At 38.0% G+C, this 21902-nt stretch overlaps 1 long non-coding RNA gene across 1 annotated transcript; it reads left to right on the forward strand.

The window, feature by feature from the left end:
* The first annotated feature begins 511 nt into the window (after nt 1–511).
* Nucleotides 512–11380, forward strand: LOC144246143 (uncharacterized). Its single transcript, XR_013339828.1, has 3 exons — nt 512–652; nt 1430–1518; nt 11342–11380. It is a non-coding gene; the product is annotated as an uncharacterized LOC144246143 (long non-coding RNA).
* Nucleotides 11381–21902: the final 10522 nt, after the last annotated feature.

The raw sequence follows: 21902 nt of genomic DNA on the forward strand, positions 1-21902 counted from the left end.
AAAATTGAAATTACATTGAACAAGATATTTTGTCATGAGTTAGTGGCCTGGATAACCTTAATAAGAAGTGGTACAGCTTAATAGAAATAAACGGTCTTTATTCTCCAATCTGTCTGTTTGGAGGGAATAGAGGTTATCATTTCAATGCAATTCCTACATAAACTAAAAGTTAAAAAAATAAAATGGTAAAACTAAACTAAAGAAACTTAAAGTTCACCTCAGAGGAAATATTTGTCAAAGCAGCATCAAAGTCTGCAGTGTCATGAACTGATACAGAGATTCTTTCCTGAAGAAAGGCATTATATGAGATGTCTTTTCCCCTCCATGCCTTCTTTGAAATACTTTACTTTCATAAAAGCTAGAGGTCCATATTTCATTTCAGGGACACACAACCTGATGTCCATCAAAAGTTTCCATATTTTAGATTAAAGCAGAAGTTTTGAAAGAGGACACCTGCTCATATTTTTTTTTTTTTCAGCACCTGCATGGTTTTATTTTTCCTTTAGTCCTGAGAATCACAGAATCATTAAGATTGGAAAAGATTTTTAAGATCATCAAGTCCAACCATCAACCCAGCACCACCACTGTGTCAACCACTAAGCAGAGTTCTCAGGTGCCATATCCAAGCATTTTATTAACATTTTCAAGAATGGTGAGTCCACCCCTTCCCTGGGCAGCCTTTTCCAGTGCTTGACAACCCTTTCCATGAAGAAGTTTTTCGTGATGCCTGATCAAAACCTCCCTTGGCAAACAACTTGACACCATCCTGTATTTTGGTTTTAGGCATTCTGGAGCAAGGAGGCAGTTTTGTTTCCTGCTTCTACCTCTCTTGGTGGTGCACTGCACTAAGGTGTGCTGCAAAGTGGGCTCTGAGAGGTCCCGTGTGAGGAGCAGTGTCATTGCAGAAGGCTCTGCAGTGGTGCTAAGAATGGCTTCTCTGTTCTTGTGGCTTCCAAAGCAACACTCTGTGTGCCTGTGTGTGTATTTTTATATATGTGTGTGCGTGCAGTGTGAAGATGACTAAAAACCTACTCGCCTTTTCTTCAGTAAGGATGTACTCAGGAGAAGGGGATGTGAATAACAAAGTGCCCAGCCTTTTGACAGGCTCTTCCCTGTCCCCCAGCCAGCCTGCAGAGGTGATGTGTACCATGCTGTGATGCCAGATGAACCCTTGCTGCTCTCTTCTTCACTCTCAGACACACACAGAAGGGTTCTGCCTGAGCACAGCAGGACAGGAGATGCTTGGGCACAGCTGCAGCTCTTGCTTCTCCCACCTTTCCCAAGGGGGAATCCCCTGCAGCACTGTCCTACCAGAGTTTGCCTGAGTAATGCTTTTCTCTCTGAGCCATTTGTCTTCTCTCCTGTCTTCCCAATGGACAAAAGAATTCCCAGGTAGAATCTCTGACCCTTGGTTGCTTGATTTCCTCAGCAGGTCATGCTTTGGACAGCTTGGCAATACCTGCACATGCAGCAATCTTAATTAAAGGTGGATTTATGCAGCTGAATTCAACAGTTTTGGTGAGTTCCAGTCTCAATCTGAAACACTGTATTTTGGCTTTACACAGAAGAATTGGTTTATTTTAATGTTCATTAAAGCTAAACTGAGAAAAGGTCTGGGTGGTGTGCTCAGAAGACATAGGCAATATCACATGGAGAAAGGGAATAGGGCAGTAGAGATTTTAGATCTTCATAAAAAAATTCAGTTTTTTAAAAATCTATTCAAAAGTTGTAAACGCAAGTTTAAAAGTTTTTGCATACACAAATTCTCTGAAACACACATTCTTCTTTTTCAACAGCATTCTGGCTCATTAGTTTTCTTAATACTTAAATTATTTATTCTGGGAAACTCATAACTATTTTTTTTATTGCTGTGAACAAGCAGATAGTGAAAGATTGCTTGAATTTCATGACCAGCATTGCGTGGCTTTTCAGCCTTAGTATATTTAAATGCCTGAACTTGCATTAAGTTTTTTGGCTCAATTCCATGACACATCTCTTTTTGTTCAGAGTGGCCAAGTTTAGATTTTCAGAAGGAAAGCCAGAAGGCTTTGGAGAACAGGTAAAACTTGTTTCTTGAGCTGACTAACTTTGCATGAGTTTGAAAGAGGTTTAAAACCTTTGTGCTTTAACCCAAATCCAGCTTTCAAATTCAAAGTAAGTCCGTCTAATTGGGATTTGGATCAGACAGGTGAATTTCTGTCTTTAACATTTTTATTTATACATGACACTACCTTCTCCTTTATCTTGTTTTAGGTAAAATTAGCTCTGAATAAAACATTTTTATCACATCCTGAGGCTGCATGTTTAAAAGAAGAATAAAATGACCACCATGATTTTCAGTCAGTTTCTTTAGCTGGAGCTGGTCTCTTAACTTCCAACTCATCAGTGAAAGAAAATGCTCCAAATCTAAACTATTATTTTAACACTTCTTTTCCTTTCTTTAATAAAAGAAGTATCTTGGCATGAGCTGTGCTTGCCTCTCCCAGAAAGTCTGTGGCCATGTGATTTATATCTAGACCTGTGAGGCTTCCTAACAGCTGCTTCCTGAAATATGCACAAATAATTTACAGCAGCCTGTGATGACTTGTTGAATGGTGCATTTAACCACCTGAAGAAGAGATATTTATGCAAGCCAGTCATGTAGAGCATGTCGCAGCTCTGGTTTTAGGGAAATAATTGTAGTTCAACTCATCATTGTGCCAAGTTTACATAGTAATTTTAGAGACAGATTTAAAGAAAAGAGGGTTTTGGTACAGTTAAGTTTTGTGCATGTACTTGCTGTATCTACCTGGCCCTTAGTCAGTGAACCTCTGTTAGAAATTAATATAGTCAGTACTGGCCTAAAGTACTTTCTTTTGTTGAAAGGCTTTGCACCATCACTTCGTTTTGTCAAATCTGAGTGAGTGCTCTTGGCTGTCTGGCCTAAGGAGTTTGCTGCTTCTGAAGGTGCAGGTGTCTTTGTACAGCTCTGTGCCCTGTGAGACTCCCTTCTCTGGAAGGAAGATGGAATTTTGCACAGCTCTCAACCAAGGTGACTCTTGCTGCCTGTGTCTAGATCACCCAGAGCAGTGTGGAGAGTCTTGTGGCTGGGCATTCAGATGTAGTATCAATTTCTAAATTTTATTCTCACTTCTAAAGACCCTGTGTGCCTCTCGGAGATTTTGTAATCGCTTATCTACCTTGGACTCCACTTACTGCCTTCAGAATGGTCTTTTCTATTCAAAGGTTTTATAAGATAAGAACTGAGATAGAGATAAGAAATAGAGAGATGGAAAGGCTTTAATTGGTTGCTACTTTCTAGTGTTCTGTATTTCAATGTGTATTTATAATATGTCTCTCCAGTCTCTTTGTATTTACTCAGGGAAATATTTACTCTCCTCCTCCTCCTCCTTCCACTCCATCAGAAAGCCAGAGTATATTCCAAAGTCTGGAACACAGTAATTTGATAAATTGATTGCTTAGCCAACAATACCTACTCTGCAAATGGTTCAAAACATTTGTTTTATCACTACATAATAAATCAGTGACTGAATACTGGAAAAGAGCTCCGACTACTGTAGTTACTGCGTCCCCTAACTCTTGGAAACTGCACTATCAAAATTTAGATAATTCAAGTTGCTGAGTAACCTCACACTGTGCACAGGGAGGTGCCAGGAGGCAGCAGCAGGGGCAATAGCAGGCAACAGCTTTGAGAGGAAATATCTAAAGCTAGACATTAGGAAATGCTGGGGTGAGAAGTCAGGGTCCAACTTCCAAGAATACTGTGCCCAGCTGAACTGGAGGTTCCTAAGAAGAAAGTGCCCCTTGGACTCTATGCCAGATTTTTGCCCTTCTGTGACAAAAGGAATAATCTGCATCCGTGGCCTAATGTCCCAGTGGAATTTTTATAAATGTCAGTCTTATTTGGTGCAGAATTTAGATTTTTTTTGCTTTCATTAAGAATATCAAAACACCACGCTCTGTGTGCTCGGAGCCATCTGCCTTCTTCTAAAGCTGTTTTTAATCTTTAATCAAAGGTTAATAAGTCCAGGCTTTGGGCCATGAAGACTGTGGAAGAGGAAAAAGTGCCTACAGCATTCACCAAAGACATGGGAAAGTGAGGTTAAAGCCAGGGACCTCAGATATTACCAAGTGCTTTTCTACTCTAAACCAATCTGTGAGTGCCAACATCACCAAGAACATGGAGGTGAGGAAGAAGAAGGAGGAAGAACAGGATCAGCCCACTTTCCTCCATCTTAGAACCTCTGACCCCCATGTACAAAGTAAAACACCCCCTGGACAGGTGCTAAAACCCCCCTGTACAATACTAAAAAAATTTCCCCTCTATTTTGCAACTCCTTTTACTATACTATCTAATCTCTTGTGACTGCTTGTTCCACCTCCAAAGTTGGTAACTCATTCCATGGTTCAAACCCAAAATCACAGCTGTTTCCAGATGCCTGACATGGTCTAAAATACTCCTGACCAAGGCCTGGAACCTCCAAAAATGTCTGAGGGACATTTTGAGTTCCAACAACTCCAGACATAAATCCTACCCTCTCTCTCTCAGAAATTCTGTAACTCCAGACACAAATCCTGCCCTCTCTCTCAGAAATTCTGTAACTCCAGACACAAATCCTGCCCTCTCTCTCAGAAATGCTGTGAGATGAGGTCCAGGTGGGTGCTGTGATTCAGGGCTGGGCTGCAGCAGGCAGGGATGCTGAGATAAGCCCTGACACGCCACGCTGAGGCTGGGACCTGCAGTGTGCCACCACCTCTTTGCAGAGGGGAAGAGCTTTTTCCAAATTTTCACAGAACACCTCCCAGATGGTGGCTCTCTACCTGTGCTTGCAGCCACCCACTGCTGCCTGCCAGGATTTAATTTGGAGGGGTGTTCCTGCATCTCTGAGGGATGTATCAGTATCCTGGATGTGCCTCCAGATCCCAGTTTTGTTCAGATTTCCCGGGGAGAGGGCTCCTCAGGGCTTTTCCCTTTCACCTGGACATCTATCCAATATTAAAGTCCAGTCTCAGGCTGAACAGCTGCTTTAAAATTTAGAATCCACAAGTTATGGGACTAAATAAATGTAAATTTAATTCTGATTGGAGCTGAACAGTCAGGTTCCTCTCTGACTGCTTTCTTCATGCAGAGCTGGGGCTGAGCTTTCAGTGTCCATAACAACAACTTTCCCTGCAAATGGTGTCCTAATTCTGTCTAAAACTGTCCTGGGGGACTTTGACAGCTCCTCTGAGTTCTTTTTGCTATTTCTCTTCATCTGTTCCCCTTTATCCAAAATTCTTTTCATGATGCCAGTCTGTTGGAAATACAGTTTTGATGGGTTATTTGAATATTAGCTACTGTTTGAACAATTCCAGTCCTGTTCTTCTTGGGTTACTGCAGAAGTGGTTGAAGTACTCAAAAAATCATTCAACATATACATATTCAGAGGAGATTTTTATCTTTAGAATATTCTATATAGCTCTCTAACACTTGGCTGATATGAATCATCTGATCATTGGATTGTTTTTAGGTGAATGGAGAATGTATTTCCATTTCTTTTCCCTCCTTCCCTGTCCCCAGACATTCAGAACTGGAGAAACCAAGTTTTCTTAGAAAATGCCCACAGCCTGAGGGTTGGGCTGTTTTCCTGGGAGTTAGAAATCACTGTCCCAGAGAGAGGAGTTCACAATTTCAGCAGAATTAAAAGCTGATTTTTTAGTGTTAAAGGGTTCCTGAAGCACTGGAGTAAATTTAGGACAGCTTTTTTCACCTCCCCATTTCCTCCAGGTTTGTGTGTTGAGAAATCCAATGTGAAAAGATATTTTGAGATCACCTAGCACATAGATCTGTACCAGGTGGAGGCAAGGTGACAGATGAATCCTGCTGCCTGTACCCCTGGAGCTGCAATCATACTAGCCTTGATATCAAGTGTGCTTTTATATCACTTGTGCTAGAAACAGCAACAGCTAAGGAATTTTAAGGCAGCTCGTGAAAACTACCTGTTTTGATATTGTTGAGTCTCAGCAGTACTCCTAAAATGTTCTTTATTTGCCTGAAAGTCTCTTGTGATGCATCCCAAAAATTACCTCTGGGTTTATGCTGGATATATTTTTTTTAGTTTGGGTTTTGTTTTGGTTTGGTTTATTTATTTATTTATTTATTTTTATTAATTGTGCTCCTACCTGCAGTTTAATGTTAGCTTTGAGAGATATATTTGGTGGACTTTTTTCCAGTTGACATTTAAATCTGATTTCACACATAAGATTTTTTTACAGTGATATGGTAACCTAAGAGAAATTATTAGATTTCATAACTTATTGAAGTAAATTATTACCTAGCAAAAATACAGGAGTCATTTGCTGTCCATAATAGTCTGTAACTGATAACTTGGGCTCCAGTAGAAAAATAAACATGATTTTCTTTCCTTTTTTTCCTTTAATATTGATGACAACTAGGATCTCTATCATAATTACCTATGTTTGGAACATAGAGGAAAATATAACCCCTATTCACCAAGACAAATAAAAAAGGAGATAGAATAGACTCTTTTGAGGAATGAAATTATTTTCCTCTTTGGCACAAGTAACAAGCAATTGGAGAATATCATCTGCCTAACCATTGTCAAGTTCTGTAAATATCATGACAGACACAATCTTTAAGAGTAGTTTGAAGAGAAGGACAGCTGTTGCTTTGTGAATACTCTGTTGTTTTTGTTTTTGTAAATGCTACAAATGATACCATAACTGAAAACAGAGATGGAATATATCACTTGATTGTTCATCCTTTCAGTACTTTTCCTCTGTCAAGGCCCAAGTCCCCAAAGTCTGCTTTTGGGGAACATATGTCATCTGCCAAAAGACATTTGAAATCCAAAAGCACAATAATGTTTATCTTTGTTTTTCAAAAGTAAAACATTTACATTTAGGGGAAAATGCTCCTTTTAAATACAGCATATTCTAACTATGACACTAAATTGTTTTTCTTTCCCCAAAGAAGTTCAGATGTTTTAACATTTGGCTATAAAATCTATAATAAAGGTATATTTTCAAGTAATAGAGATTTCTCAAATTACTTAAAAGCTAGAATGACTAGAATAGGATCACCAGACCAAGAATTTGGGAAGTGTTTGTGCCTGACAATAAAAGCAAACTCCTAGCAGGGTTTTCTGCTGATCCCTGCAATCATCTCATGTCCATGACAGACAAGGGGGAATGGAATAGAAAGATGAGGAATGGCTTTAAAAGGAAATAGAATATGTTTATTCTATTATATTCATCTTTCTGCATGTAAGAAATGCAGTTTTTCTTGCATACCTCTGTCCTTGGAGTACCTACTTTGCTTTAAAGGCCAAAGCAGTGGCAAAGGTAGTGGATGATAGATATTCATTGTCAACTACCATTTGTTATCCACTAGCTTCACCAGAAATGTCACCCCCAAAAGATCCTTACCTAAGTTTAATTGTGAAAATTATCTTTCTTGTTCTGTCCCAAGCTTGATGTACTTTTGAGGTTATTTACTATTAACTTCAACAGGAAGAAGATTTCACTTGCTCAGGTTTGTCCTTTTCAGAAAATGCTTTATATTAAAACATATCTATGTTTGACTCTCTCTATAAGATATATATTTGTCCTTTGCAAAATGCGTGTTAAATTAAGACATATCTAGGTATGAATGCATATAGAATATCTGTACATAAAACCTTACACATATGGTAATGTGCTTTAAAATACTTTGAGTGAGAGCCTGGCTGTGTGAACCACTTGTGAATATGGGCATGAATTATATAAACTGCTTCAAAAAAGGTGTTCAGGCCAAGTGAGAGCACTGACTACTCTCAGTAACTCACAACACTGTTAGGATGCCAGAGATGTAAAAAGTGCCAATACATCCAAGATGAGAAGAGCAGCTGCTCATTTTTTAATGCTGCACTGCTCTGTCCTGGAGAGAATTCCCACTTTCAGAGCAGAGCTCGTGACTGCAGCCCAGCACAGAAAGGTAAAACCCCTCAAGGTGTGCAATTTGGAGCAAGAAAAGGGAAATATTTTTCTGAGATTATCTGCAGGGACTGAGGTGTCCTACAACAAGATCAGCCAGTTTGGTTTTAAGATGGGACTGAAGTTTTAGATAATTCCAGTCTTCAATTTTGCCTGAAACTGAGCCTCTTAGAAAAGCAGTAAAAACAATCCAGCATTTAAATTTTATAGATTTGGTGCCTCCCCAGCCGCGTTATAGTAATTGCTCTGAGCTCTTGACTTTGTTTAGCTGAATATTTGTTAACAATATAATTTTAAAGTAGTGGATATCTTGCTGAGCCTTTCAGCAGATAGGTGCTTCAGAGCTTTAAGCATTTTAAAAAGCTCACATGGTGCAAAAATGCCCAGTGCACAAGCTGCTGCTGCCCTGCTTTCACAAGGTGGTTTAAAGTGCATTTTAATCACCTGCTATTCATTTGTTAACTCTGGGGTGAAGCTAAACTACAATGTAGGCATTACAACTACCTCTGAAATATTTAATTAAGTTCAAATATCAATGTCTTTACTTTCCTTATGTTCAGAGAAGTCAGATAATGGGAATGGAGAAACTTGAAATAACAATCTGTTACTTTCTGAGAGCTTCTCTCTATCCTCACTGATGAGATTTGCAATGTAGTAATGCTGCAATTTCATCATTATTTTGTAATCTTCTTAAATGAGTGTCTCATGTTGGTGCAGGCAATCACAATAACTGCTTGAATAGGATTTGCTGCTGAGCAAAGCTGCTTGTGTTGCAAAAGCAACTGGAGGAATGCACAAGCAAAAAAATCCCATTGGGCAAAGTGTTTACTTTCCCATCGAGTTTACAGTGAGTCTCGAGAAGGGAATTTAGTGGTGACTTCACCCATGCTAGCAAGATGTCAGCAAATTGTCAAAGAAGGAAATAATTCTCTAATAGCAGCTTAAGGCAAGTTCCAAACCCAAGGAAATTGGTAACCACAACACTTATTTAATGTGGAAGGCTGTCATATTTCCGTGGAGTGAAAAAGGAGATTCCCTTGGCTTTGCAATGCTTCCTGCTCCCATGGTCTCAGCCCAGAAGAGGACTTGAGGTGGGGGAAGCGTGGTGTCTGCCTGGCAGATGGCAGCTGATGCTCAGGAGTGTGTCCCAGGGGCTCTGCAGCTCCTCTTCCCTCAGAGCTGGCAGCCAGGTGATGGGGGCAGGCAGAAACCACCTCACCAAACTGTGCCTGCTCCATTTGGACACACTTGCCTTTCAAATGACCCAATTGCCCTTTTATTTTTTAAAGAAAATAAAGTTTCTCCATCCCAAAGCCAGGCTGGATGGGGCCCTGAGCATCCTGATCTGGGTGACATCCCTCCCTGCCCATGGAGGGGAGACTGAAACTGAGATGATCTTTGAGGTCTCTTCAAATCCAAACCCTTCTATGATTCTTTGATTAAGGCTGTCTCCAACCCAACCTTTCACTAAGCATTATTTATTCATGCTACAGTGCACTTATTCCCTTCAGATGAATATTGCATGTTTGGTATGTTTCATCCTGTTGAAATCTTGGAGACTGTTCATATGGGTAAAGTTATCTGTGTGAGTCTGTAGCTACGGAGTCTGAACATGGAATTGGATCTCTAAGGTTCACAGTTACTAGGCATTAAACACCACAGTCCTAGGTTAATTTTTAAAATTCTTTTTTTTTCCCCAGAAGGATATAGCAATATTATCAGCACAGGGCTGTTGTATCAGAGTTCTTCATTTATTTTCCTCTTCAAACTCAGGCTAAGACAATATTTCTACTCATTACATCTTTGCCTGTATACAACCTGCTTAATTCTGCCTTTGTTCATTTTATCAGAGATATTGATTTATGATCTGGTGTCCCTGGACTGAGTCCTAATTCAGGCTGTTGACCCTGGGCTAATTGCTCTTCTGGTTTCAGAACTCTGTAAAATCTGCCTGGAGGTGTCTCTCATTTAAAAAAGCCAAGATCACAGCTGCTGTACAAGTATTAATGTTAATGGAGTAGTACTCATTCCTCTTCTGGTCTATTTGAATTCCAGATTCCTAACAGCAAATATTTTATCCTCATTTTTATTTGCAGATTTTTGAAGTGGTGTGAAGAAACAGTGAGAACTGTTATAATCCTTATTAACTTCTTTAGAGCCTTATGGATATTCTCTAGCTATTGAAATAAATAACCTCTTCCCACTCAAGTCCTACTCAAGTCACAACTCAAAATTTATTCTCACTAAAAGATTCTTTTTGAGTGTTTTTAAGTCAATGATTCTTGATCCTTCATTTTATATTTAATTTTTATGTGTGAAATAAGTAAAATGATAAAGAAAAATTACATGTTTTTCTCCCAAGCACCATTAAAAATATATTCAATTATTACATCTTGATTTTTATAAATATGAAAATATATGCTGATTTCGGATAGGAGTTAACATCTGCTAATAACCATTGCATTCAAGCATTTTTCTCACATTATGTTTATGCAATTAATGTTGCAAAATTAATGTTGTGTTGGAGCTACAGGGGCTGGAGGGTGATTATGTACCAAGATGTGTGATGGGTTTGGAAATGCAGCTGCTCTGCCCCTGTACCTGTGTGGGCAGGTGCTCTGCTGGAGCAGTGTCAGACAAATTAAGGATTTCATCATCATCACACCCCTCTGTCACTCGCTGCCACTCGCTATGTAAAGCTGATTAGCTCCTTTTTGGACAAAACAAGATTCACAGCAGTGGCTCGGGAGCTTGCATCTTAGCACGTTAAAAAAAAAATAATTTATTTGAAAGGAACAGGTTTTATTTTCATTTTCAACTCCTGGAAGTAAAATTGAGTTTTATTTCTACAACCAATATTTCTGTTACTGACAGCAGTTCCCATTAATTCCTCAAAGATACCTTAAGCAACAGTTAAAATGAGGGATGATGAAAATTTGCAGGGAGTTTGCTTACTTTGTAGGCAGTTTTACTTGCTAAAAAATGTACCTAAAAAGCAGGTAAAAAATATATGGGCACCATTCTTTTATAAATCCAGGGACAGGATAAGGCCCTTAAGGATTTTAGTTATTTGAGGATCACCTCCTGAAAGCACTTTCCTAAATCAAACTTCATTTTGCCAGTTAGGAAACACTGTACACTATTTCAGTATGTACAATTAGGAAATACTGGGAGATAGGGGAAACAAACAAAAAAAAAAAAAAAAAAAAACCAAAAAACAAAACAAACAAAAGCTTTTAAAGCTCAAGAATCAGAAATCTTGTTGCATTTCTAAGCTGGGTATTAAATACTTGTTTTTAGAAAAGTAATTACAGATACATCACTGCCTGATCTTGGGAGCTGATTTTTGTGTCTTAAAATGCAGCAGCTTTCACAGCTAAATACTCTCACCTGGACCTTCTTAAAAAAAAAAAAAAAATATAGAAACTTAAAGGGGATGAAAAGGAAGAGGATGTGTGTCTTTTGGGAGTGATGGATATGAGGACAGTACATGGGAGAACACACAGCAGCAGACATCACCAGCTCTGAATGAATACATAATGGAAGGTAAGAATGTGTTAAAAATTAGACCAATGTATTTTTCAAGCTAATCAGGGGTGTTTTATGTTAATCTAGTTACTGAAGATTTGAATATTACTTGCAAAACTAGAAGATTATTGAACATTAGAGTTGTTCAGAACTGATTTCTTTCCACACTTTATCTGCTCCCTTCCTCTCCCCTCCATATTTATGCTGACATTAGGCTCTCCACAACTAGACACTAAAAAAAAAAACAAAACCAAAAAAAACCCAAAAAAAACCCCCAAAAAAACCCCAAAAAACCCCTTTTATGAGAGTCTGCAGATACACAATATTTAATTTTCATGTCTGAAAGTCCTGGAAAATTCAGGAGATAGAGAAGGGGAAGATTGGTTATTTGTTATTTCACAGCTGGAAATGCGGGTTTTCAGAAGGAGCAAGCATTGACAAGAAACAAACTCCAGTCTGATTTGACTGTGAGAAAGTAAAAGGTAATCACTGCTAAATGTAAACTACACAATTATGACTGTTTTTAAGCAATAGTCTCTCAGTTAATTTTCAGCTTTTGAGAAAGAATGGGTGGCAGATTTAAAGAAAGAACAGGGCACAGCGAAAGAAAAAAGGACAGGCTGAAATTAATCACTTAAATTATATTTTGAAATTACTGTCAAAAAACAGGTTGTTGATAGAACACTCATTTTAGCTCAGACTAGTAATTTCAAACAGCTGAAAAGAGATCTTTTGAATACACCTTGAGCCCTTGGTTTGACTTAGAACATGCAAATGGATATGAAAAGTTGTCTGCCGTTAAAATGTCAGAAAGCTCTGGAAAAATGCCAGCAATTTCCAACAGGACACATAAAAATATAAGCTGTAGGGTAGCTTTGTAGGTATTTCTAGTTATTTAGCAGTTGGTAAGTAAAATATGCCTTTTTTTTGCAATACCAAATTTACTAGTCTTTGTTACAAACATTATTTTAATAGGTGTTTTTTCAGCGGTTTTTGTTTCTATGGGTGTACTTGCAGCATTTTCACATCAGGAGATGTAGGGGGAACAAGAGATCTTGGTGGAAGGGAGAATCTTATTTATGCCAAGGGGAAGAACCAAATGCTTCTTCACTGAGAGGAGGAGGTGGGAAACAGGACACAAGACTCAAATTGTAATAGTCCATAAGAACTTCAAGAGTCCATCTGATTAACTTCTGTAGCTCATAAAAATGTGTTATTTGCACAAGTTATTCTATTGTCAGGACATGGAGACAATGATCTCATTTTCAAACCAAATGAACTATCACTTTTTGTACTTAAGTACAAGCCACTTCAGAGGGGAAAAGCTATTTATGCCTGCCAGAAAACACAATTGACTCTGAATTAGAGAAGAATTAGAGTTGAAAATAGTGTAACTAAAAGCAAGAGACTTGAATTCAAATGATATATCCTTACAAGGAGCAGGTAGTCCAGTCCTGTTTCAGTTTTATGGACCAAATTTGAAGAAAATCTTTCTTTGTTCAAGTTTTCCCAGGAACTGGCAGTTCAGGTTAATGGTGTTCATGATTTGCACAAGAAACATTTTCACCTGATCACAACTGCCAGCAAAAAAAAAAGCTTCCTCCCATGAATGAGGAGTGAGACACTAATGAAATGCTTAATCATAGGCCAGGACTGTAAATTGGAATCTTATACAGAATGCAACATACTTTATGGTTTTTTTTCTTAGTAATATTTTTTTAAAGTACTGCTTGATAATTCTATGAAAGTAAAAATATATGATGGAGTAGGTATATTTTTATCAATATTGATTGAGGTAAAAAGTAGTTCTTGGAAATCAATGGATTTTAGAAAGAAAATGAGCTACTTCATTTTTTTAAGTATTCTGAACTGTAATTGGGAATGCTGACTGCAATTTTTTTTTTTAAGAAAAAGTTTTCTTACCATTTGTATGAATTTATCTGGAAGTTTTCATAAAGAGCAAATAGAATTAAAGTCTGAGGTACAGTAAATAACCTCCTTAACATCTACACAATTATATGGAAGAGCTTTCAAAAGAGTGCATTACATTATATATCACTATGCTGTTTTACATATTTTCTAGAAGCATTCAATTTTAGCTAATGGTTCAATTCAATCTCCAGGTCAAGATGATGCTAAATCTATTCTGATTCAATACAAAAGAAGCCAAAGCAAAAATCCCCTCAGCTCCTGCAGGGCTGGAAAAGTCTCAAAGTTCAAAAGTCATTGTGTTTCTTGTGGCAGGATATTATAATTGGGAGAGATGAGGTAGTGAACTCATGCATACCATTATGAGAGGTAATGTTTTCCAAAAGATCATCAGATTTGAACTATTACTTGTAAAGGAAGAATATCAGACAAAGTCATTTTGGTCACAAAGTGGTTGCCACAAGGAAAAGGAATATGAGGTTTAACAAAAAGAAGAGAAAATGGTTGCTTGCTTTTTTTATATATAAGGGGAAAATCCCTATTTTCAGTGAAATTTAGCAGCTAAAAGGAATGAAAGAAAACAGATGCTAGAGAGGAAAAAAAGAGTAAATGAAACTGCATATGGAGAAAAGAGTAGACAAGCAGAAACACTAATTTCTTGATTATGAAATGGCATTTAATATTTTACTTGATTAAAGTCCTTGATAGATATCTTGATTATATGGCTGCATATGTAATATAGGAGGTCTTTCCTCTCATGACAGGGAAGCAAGGATGAATGGATGGCTTTCAGTCCCAGTGTCATCAGTATATAATTTAAAGAATAAGCTTTTGACTGAGGAATTTGTGGGCAGGGATAAAGTGCTTATTTCACAAATTTAAAGTCATAATGCTTCGTATCAATCCTATTGTTTCTCATCAGTTATATGGACATTATTAATTTAGATTTTTTTTTTTTTTTTTTGGAAAAGATTTTGTGTTTGTAAAAGCACTTGCTGTTCCTTAGGGATTTCATGATCTCATCTGCATTTTGGAAGCATTTAACAACCCCTTCTTTGCTTTGTTTGCCATGTAGCATTTAGATTTGCAATTTCTCTGGAGCTTTCTCAGTCCAGTTGCAGGCTCTGTCATATTCTTGACAGCCGTGGCTTTTCTTTCCCACGTCTGGTGGTTTTGTCACATTTCTTGCTTTGCCCTGCTCCCTCGGGGTCCAGCGAGCTGTTTCACTCCTGTTCCTGGGGATGCTGAGAGGGAAGGGATGCAGGTCCTGCATCCTCCCTGCCACCATCACCTTTAGTCCCGAGTGCCGTGGCTGGCAGGTGTGTGCCTGCCTTAGCCCGGGACTCGCAGCATCACCCCGAGCACACAGCCCAGAGTGCTGAGCTTCTGTCTGAGCTTTTCTTTCAGTTTTTAGCTTGTAGAGTTTTCAGATTCTGTTCTGCTTAAGCGTGTGGGTCTGGGCTTCTTATGAGGGGATGGTGAGCTCTATTCACAGAGTGGGAGACAAAGCAATTCCTTCTCTGTTGGAACTCAGAATGTCCCTCAGACATTTTTGGATGTTCCGGGCCCAGGTCAGAAGCATTTGAGACCCTGGCAGGCAGCTGGAAACAGCTGTGATTTTGGGTTTGAACCATGGAATGATTTACCAACTTTGCAGGTAGAACAAGTCACAAAATTTTAAATATTATAGTAGAAGTAGTTACAAAGTAGAGGGAAGAATTTTTTAGTGTTGTACAAGAGGGCTTTAATACCTATACAGGGAGGTTTTTACTTTGTACATAGGAGTCAGAGGTTTTAAGATGGAGAAATGTAGGCCGGTCCTGTTCCTCCTCTTTCTTCTTCCTTGCCTCCATGTTCTTGATGATGTTGGCACTCACAGATTGGTTTAGAATAAAAAAACACCATTTAATATAAGCAGTAAGTATTAGAGAAAAACTATAAACATATATCACGTAAGATATCATATAAAAGAGAGCAGCAGCCAGGGGCAGGAGGAGAGAAGAAAAAAGCAAGAGTCAGAGAGGATGTCAGGGTGTGTGTGTGCCTCCGCCTGAGCTACCAAACCACAGCAGCCAGAGAAGACAATCTTTTAAATAGCTTGCAATAAACTGCCTTAAAACCAAACAAGAGATTGCTAAGTTTTCTTTAGAAGCACAAGTTGGAGGAGAAACTTTACCACCACACGGAACCCCTGAACCAGGCCGGGGCTCCAACACTTCTCCAGCTGGGAAAAAGGCCAACTGATCCAGATCTCAGCCCAAGAGCATAAACAACATGGACTGAAGAAAGAAAACAAGAAAGATGTGACTTCATAACCTAAAGCTATAATTGGACAATTAACTCCAAACATTATTATGCAAATGGACCAGAACTTATAAAAGTGTGCGACCCATGACCGCTTGTCCATTTTGGGTTGTGCTGCCCAAGGTGGATCTTTTGAAGCCTCCGAATAAATCCTTACTTTATTCTTTAAACTCCAGCCAGTCTCTGTTCTAGGTCAGCCTTCAGAAGGCATCGCTGTGTGCATGTGGAGACACAAATTTAGGCATTTTTAGAACACAAAGTCCATCTGGTTATTGTGTTTTGAGGCAGCATGTGTTTTTAGCATACGAAGCCACATGCATGAGTTTCTGCCTGTATCAGTTATTGCCCTGCTGATGGATTTAACCCGAATTGTACATCCAGATATGCTGCAAATAAAGGGAAAAATAGCCTTAGATCCTGTCAGGCTGTTCACATGTTGATTTCAGGCCATGTCCAATACTTCATAAGAGCATTTTGATTCCTTACACGGGTGACTTGTGCTACAGTGTCCTCTCTACTGCCACCAGGGTTTTCCAGGCAATCATCCATACCCATGTGCAGCTCTGCTTGCATATTTTTCTCTTTGGAGGATTTTTAGTTTTGAATATTTTTTTTTCCATTTTTGTCTAATTTTTGAAACTATTTTCTCCCCTCCCCCCCCCTTTTTTTTTTAATAAAATTCTTGTAGAAATAGAAAGTAAGGACCATATGTCTTGACTCTACCTCCTCTTGGAATTTCTATCAGGTGAACACCTCTGGAGCCAGGAGTGGTAGCTATATTTGTTCTTGTTTATATCTTTTCTGTACTTTTCTCCTTCTTCTAATATTCTTCCTCAGAATTTTGAGGTAACTCAAAATAAAACAGGCTTAGAATTTGCCAAGTTGAATGAGTCAAGTTAATGCTTTGAGAAATATTTTATGTAGATTGAATGCCAAACTTTTTGCCAAAGTTTTCTGATTTTCTACAGTTGCCACTAAAGTTCTTATTGTTGTTTTGACCTCTTGAGAATATTTTTTCAGCATTTCTCCCATGCCTCTAATCAGAGTCCATAAAAATTGAAAAACCTCTGAAAAGTCTCATAGTGCGAATTCTGGGGCCTTACAGGACTCTATGCAACTTCTGTGTGCATGGTGCAAATCAGAACTTTTCCAGAAATTAACAAAAAAGAAATTAATTTTCTTTTTTGTTTCTTTGAGAAAGATTAAGTAATGTTGATAAATTAAAGGAGGAAAACAATATATGTATATAGATCGGTATCTACCCTGAAGCAGCACAAAGAAATCCTAATATTAGGAAGCATGATCCTGAAGGAAAAACTTGCTAGAGATGAGGCAGTGGTTGGGGATGTGGAATTCTTTCATCAGAGGTGTGCAGGGCTGGGCGTGTTGTTGGGGAAACAAACGGCTTTCAACTCGGGCTCCTCAGAAATGTGTGAAATCAATTATCCTTGAAAAGGTAATAACAGGAGGGAAGAAAAAGCAAGAATGCATTGGTGGTGTCTCTGTTGTGCTGGAGAAGCAAAATTTTTCTTGGTAATGATAGGCCTTGTCACTTCAAACAAAAGGGTGTAGCCGATTTAAGCCCTGAAGGTGTTTTCTTGCTTGTTTAGTCACAGCCATTCCATATTCCCACTTTAAGACATGGATCACTCCTTTGAAAGTTTTTACAAGAGCTGTTTTCAAAGCACTAAAGATCTTATCATCCATCCACTGAAGGTGATGCTCACATTTCTTGAAGATTTGGAACTGGCTGAAAATAAAATAAAATCAGGTTTCTTTCCAGAGCCATTAACAGACAGTTTCATTGTTTATTTTATGCTAATTAACCCAGTCACAATATAATTCACAAAATCAATTTGTCAGATTGTATAATAGCCTGTGTAATATTTACTAATTTGGTTTTATAATTTAATTATTTTTATAGACTAGGAATGCCACTTCAAAGGAGTAAGTAATATTTAAGAGGGAATGGGATTTTTGCCTATCATTACATGCATTTAAATTTTATTAAAAGTATAAAATATTATACTTAAATATTTCACATGAAGTTTGGTTTTACACAATATTGCATATGGCAAAAATCATGTGTTTTTTTCCAATTCAAATAACTGTGTCTTTTTTAGGAGAGATTAGCACCTAGATGTTGTTTAGTATTAAAGAATGAAAGTATTAAATAGCCAACAACTATAGGGATATAAGGGTTTTTTTCTTTTCTAAAAAATTTGTATTCTTGTTATTTAACTTGGAGTGTCTGTGCTTGTTATGAATTAAAAATTCCTGAAAATATTCGTGGAAGAAAATTATTAGACCTAGTCATCCCACAGGTCAAAAGTTTACGAACTGGCCTGGGTGTTTTTCGAAATATCCAGGCTGCAAATGTTCTCAGTGATATCCACATTTAAAAGAAATAGCAGTAAAAAAGGTTTATGGTTCACTGTTTTTCTGCAAATTAAAGGAAACTGCATTGCTTATGGTCCAATGTTACAGGTACTATTTTCAGGATGTGCATATTTTCTAATTTCTAGTTTCTTTTTGCCGCTCTACAAACCCAGGTGGGAGCGAATAGCAATAAGTGAAAAAGGGAGGAAAGGCAGTTTAGGCTCTCCCAGTCCTGTGGCCATCACAAGGTATGATGCTAAAAGCAGGTGGGTCAGTGTGAATAAAACATGCAGTGTTTGTATAATCCAGCAGCAGCAGTTTGGATGGGATGTGAAACCTCAGAACCCGAGACAACCTGAGCAGGAGGAGCAAACCTGAAAATGCCACCAGGGAAAATGCTCGGACCAGCCAGTATTCTGCTGGTCTTATCCTTTCACCTTGCACCAGGGCTAAAAACTCCAAGGGATCTTAGTCCCTGAGCCCTTTCTTGGCAGTGAAACTCCCATAAGGAAACCAAATTCTATTGCTTGGTCATTTCTTAGGAAGCAGCATGGCAGCTGGAAAACTGATAGTGATTGTATTCAGCCCACTCCTTCCAGCTGCTGGAAACCTGGACCAATACCAGTTTGAAAGCCACTGAAGTGTGTGTCCTATACTTGTGTCCTGGTGAAGATACTAAAATTTCTCAAACCACCAAAAATATACCTGGTGCATATGAAGACAGTGGTAGCAAGTGAACTGGGCATGGGGGAGGCAAACTCCCAACATGGTGAATATTGCTGCTTCAGTTTCTGTGTAGCTTCATCAAGAGAAACAGCGTGAGAGAATGCCATCCATCAACATCAAGATTTTAATACTTGATGGATTGAGCAGTAGCAGTTTAAAATGTAAAATTACAGCTCATTTTCAAGCTGCTACTAATTGTAAATCAAACTCTGAAGTGTTCTGTTGGAACTGTAACTGTGGATGAGAATCGTTATTGTTTTCAATTTGCCACTTTCATTTTGATAGGAAGATATATCATAAAGCTTTGATTTTTAATTTATTTTTATTGCCAAATGTTTATTATCATGTTTGTCATTTTGACTTGAGCATCCTGGGAGAGAATTTTATTTTTAATGGTTATTTAGTAAAAGAGATTAAATCAACCTTAAGAGCATATTTTACTTAATTTCAATCATGGTTTATTGCTCAGAATATATTTAAAAGGATATGCATGATTATATGAATCATTAGAAATTATGTTACCAAGGAAATGACTTAGTGAACCTTTTCTTCAGCACATATTTGCTTTCAAATATTACCAAATGGGGGCCAGAGGGCCCAAGTATGAGATGACTCAATTAAGTAGGAACTTTTCTGAAGAATAATGCAAATGTTGTGAGCACTATTTTTAAAAACACCTGGAATCTAAGACCACTCTGTAACGACAATAGCAAGCTGTGAACTCTCTGAAGGAAAAAGAATTGTACTTTTCAGGCACTGGTGAGTAATGCTGTGATGTTGATAATTTTTAGCCATTTGAACAAATCCACTTTTAGCTTAAATAGTTTGAACCCCTGCTATGCTGGAAGATATTGGAATGCATCTGAATGACACCTTGTTGACCTTAAGCAGTATTTTATTTTAAGAACATAGGTTGGTGTTTAACATCAAATTGAGCACTTGTGGCTCATGGGCAAGTTTGAGAAGCTTGAAGTTTGGAAAAGAAAGGTATTTTCAGTCCAGAAATTACGTTTTTTTGGGGATTTTTGGTTCAGTTGATGAGTTTTTTTGTTTGTTTTTATTGGTGAGGTTTTTTTTCTGACACTGAGAAGGAGAAGAAGAGAAGAAACTACATAGCAGATAATTCAATAGTAGGCAGTGGTTTTGAGCCAATGAAAGAGATTGGAAGCACTTTTAGGTACATTATTACTTCCTTAGGTTCTGCTGAAACACGTAATATATTATGAAGATGTGTTTGAGCACATGATTATGATCCCAGTTTACTGTTGACATAAACTTTGGGCTGAGAAGGTGTTAATGATTAGTCAACAGTTGATATTTTCATGCAGTTGCTCTTATTTTTAAGCATCACACCCTCAATAGCCCCTGCAAGTTAATGCACTGTGAAAAGACCCACCTAAATAAATGAACATTCCTTTCAGATAGTTTTCAAGGGACCTAATATTTGCAACTACTATGTAGAATATTGAAATAATTTAGTCAGGGTGGAGAGGTATCAACGTAGCAGCCACATCCACCAGTTTTACTGGACATCAGTGTGACTTCAGTGTTTCTGGTCAGATGAAAGGACTTTGTCATGAATAAAATAACCAGTGACAAAATTTTATCTGAAGGACAGGTATTTGATAATGTGAACATAAACCAAATAGAACTGCAGAAAATATGGTACCAGCATGTTCTGAATACACCAAGGATCAGTGTTACAAGAAGTAGAAAAGACCAAGAATTTTGTGTTTGGCCCAAAATGTGCTGAAGGTTTTCCTTCTAAAGCTGAGCACAGACATTTCAAAATGAAAGTGCTAGGTCAGCCTGGATTATACAGGATTTAAATTACTCATCTGCAGAATATTTTATTTATTCATGAACAATTTGTTTGACATGTTTTTTTCCTTCTGGTCCTTTTAAAAGAGTAGTCTGTATTTTTTTTAAGTTGGTTTATTTTAACATCAGCTGGACAGACCTGCTAGGTGTCATCAAGCTCTCTGTTCTGGTCTCAGCAATATCACCCCATCCTTTTCATAAACAGATCAAAGATCCTCTGACTTTTATTCCATCCTGTTAGGAACTTCACTGCTACAGAAATTAAAGACATTCCTCTTACAGGCAATTATTTTCTTTTTTTTTCTTCCATATGGTGATTTTTTTTCTGATTTCAGAAGTATTTCTTCCTCCTTGTGTTTCAGTCTCCCAAATTATTTATGAAGGACAAATATGTGCCTTCACAGACTGTGTTTGAAAAGGAAAACATAATTTAAAAAAAAAAATATATATTTTTTTTTTCTTATCAGCATTGCTATTTTTGGCCTGAGTTTTATGAACCTCTGTTGATATAGCTATGCTGAATTCTCAAAGATAGGTTGCAGGTCCATGCCAGTCAAGGAACATCTTAAACCAGATCATTCTGTATGCAGGTAAACCTGTGGCGAAACAGATTTTTGGTGACAGAATTAAAAGCATTTCAACACTCTGGTAACACAATATTGTGTCTGATAACACCACAATCGTTCTGCATGATTTGAACTTTGTGTCATAGGCATTGACATAGCTGTTCCAACAGTTTTCATCTGGTGGCTCCTGTTTCTCTGTCCTTTGTAAGAGAACTGAGTGTAAAGGTGTTCACAGCTCCTTTCAGGGTCTGGCTTGATGTGTGGTTTGTAATTATTGCGGTTAATGACAGGATTCTTTATGCCACGGCTCGTGCATTTAACCTCTACATTAGTGTAGGTGAGATTCTGTCACAAAGAAATTATTATCTATTTAAGTGCTGTGAGTCATATCAGTGAGATAATACCGTGGTTTGTAGTACAGTACAATCAGGCAGCTTATGAACAGGTTTGTTATGAAGTGAAGCCAAACTCGAGTTATCATTGAGACAACAACAAGTTATCATCACCTCGTGTTACTCTGCCCTGTGCTGGGAGGAGAACTGAGCAAAGGCACACTAACAGTGCTGCTTGGGGAGCCTTCCTGTGCCAAACCCCTTGCTGAAAGGTGCATTTTGTGCTCAACTTAAAAAACTTGCTTGCACCCCGATTACCTGTGTGGAGGTGGGAATGTTTTCC

Source organism: Lonchura striata, chromosome 4 (genome assembly GCF_046129695.1).
Source record: "Lonchura striata isolate bLonStr1 chromosome 4, bLonStr1.mat, whole genome shotgun sequence".
NCBI lineage: Eukaryota > Metazoa > Chordata > Aves > Passeriformes > Estrildidae > Lonchura > Lonchura striata.